This window comes from Neopsephotus bourkii, unplaced genomic scaffold, assembly GCF_033783945.1.
Source record: "Neopsephotus bourkii isolate Nb327-2 ecotype Australia unplaced genomic scaffold, CSIRO-AGI_Nbou_v1 NB_1825, whole genome shotgun sequence".
NCBI classification, from domain to species: domain Eukaryota; kingdom Metazoa; phylum Chordata; class Aves; order Psittaciformes; family Psittacidae; genus Neopsephotus; species Neopsephotus bourkii.
Window position 1 is genome coordinate 8,589,342 of NW_026902298.1, and position 2,318 is coordinate 8,591,659.

The following is a 2,318-nucleotide window of genomic DNA, read 5'->3' on the forward strand; positions in this document are numbered from 1 at the left end:
CTCTCTCCAAAATGAGTTTGAAGCTCAACAGCAGCAACAACAAGGAAAGTATTTCCTACGTTCAGATGCTACTTTCTTGGGAATATGGCCACAGATATATTTAGTGGTTAAAAAAACCTAACCCAGAGAACCCAAGCCTCTAGAGTTTATTGCCTAAAGAGATTTGATGACCCAATTCTATGCAGTTTATCCTATAACAGACTGAAATCAAAACTAAAATACAACTCCAAAGCCATGGCATGCCTCCCACCTTCATTTCCTAGTGGCTTCACAGGATTTTGAACTCATAACAGCTGGAGGATGCTTGGTTTCTCTGTGCTGCAATTTTGCTGCTCATAAGTAAACAGACTGGGATCTTAATGAGGTGAATCCGAAGGACTGTAACCCTGCAAGATAAATGCAAAACTTGCCCACATCCGTCAGTCTTTACATTCTAGATCAAATCTCGGATCAAGCTGGAAGGAAGGTGTTAAGGACCAAAGGAGGGTCACAAGGATGATCAGGGGACTGGAGCACCTCCTGTATGAAGACAGGCTGAGAAAGTTGGGGCTGTTCAGCCTGAAGAAGAGAAGGTTGCGTGGAGACCTCAGAGCAGCCTTCTGGTATCTGAAGGGGGCCTATATGGATGCTGGGAATGGGCTCTTCATTGGGGACTGTAGTGATAGGACAAGGGGTAATGGGTTAAAACTGAAACAGGGGAAGTTTAGGTTGGATATAAGGAAGAAGTTCTTTACTGTGAGGGTGGTGAGGCACTGGAATGGATTGCCCATGGAAGTTGTGAATGCTCCATCCCTGGCAGTGTTCAAGGCCAGGTTGGACAGAGCCTTGGGTGATATGGTTGAGTGTGAGGGGTTGGAACTGGATGATCTTAAGGTCCTTTCCAACTCAAACTATTCTAGGATTCTGTGATTGAAGTCCTGAGTTAGGGACAGGCCAACTGGTTTTGAGCTGTTCTGCTATCTACTCTTTTCAAAGCAGTAGTACCTGTCTCACAGGGGTCGGAATACACTGCTTGTAGAGCACTTTATCATTACTGGTTTGGAAGTACAATAAATCCGTCTGTTCTGATCATACAGATAGCAAAGGCAACACATAGAGCTGGCTTTGAGGCTGTGCTAGAAATGGTGGACCAGTCAGTCTAGTCCCAGATAACACATTCTGATGCCAAATCCCTGCTTGGGCAGTCCTATTGTTTGTCTCTGCTATGCTTGGCTTTGCATCTGTGGTGCAGGGGAGTTCCACATAAGGGAGTAACCAGAAGTAAAACCCTCTAGTTTCTCTCCTTTATACAATTCCTTTTTTCTGGAAGCATTTCTGTTTAGCTCAGTCATTAAACTCTAATTCCCTGGAAAAAGAAAGGGAGGTTTGTTTTTTGCTCTATACTGACAATATGCTGATGCTTGTCACTTGACTTGGCTGCACAGCACTTCCCATGACCCCAGTAAGATATTTTGGAAAGAATATTAAAACAAGCATAAATTAGCCCTGAAGGAGAAGCGTGCTCAGTAAGTGTGTGTTGCAAGCACTTACGTCAAGGAAGCTAGAAATCTCTGCAGTCCTCTCCCCCCAAAACCCTATCGTGAAGTAACTTTGTGAGGTGCTGACTGCTGGCACAAAAGGACCTTGATGCTGTTTATGCAAGATCGGGTTGGCCTTCCCTCTAGCATTTACAGCGCCCTCATTGATCCCACATATTGCTGGAACAGAGGAGGCTTTGCTCCTGTCTTTTATGGAGCATCACACATCTGTCTGGTACTGCACAACTGCCCCACAGCTGGTTGGCCTATTCACAGGGCACTGACAAAGCTGTGTGTGGTCAGCAATGTGTGTCCATCTTGGTCACAGACCAAAGGATATAGTTAATGTGAACATATGTGAGAAAATAAAACCAGAATGTGCATGTTCCTTTTTTGCTGCATTTTGGCAGATTTGCTTATTTTTGCCAAAGGTACCAGATTGCTCAAAATAATTGATTAGTTTAGGTAAAAATAAGCAGATTTTCAGCTCTCTATGTCTGAAATATAGACTGACCCATTTTTTGATGCTTCTGCAGCCAGATGTTGCATGTTGTTCAAAATGGGGTCTTAAGCAGAACAGCTACCAGTTACTGTTGGGTTTCCAGTCCACTCAGGAAGGCAGAAGACCCTTTGGTGTGAGAGAGCCTCCTTTGCAAAGAGTGATGCTGAGGTGTTTCAGTCACCAGGCTGTTACGCTATGCTGTTCCATTATGTTTAGTTATAGAAATGGTGTGATGGCTTCAAAAGAGAAGCCTGAGCTACATAGGTGGTATATCTGATGGCTTGGTAATTGGGAACATC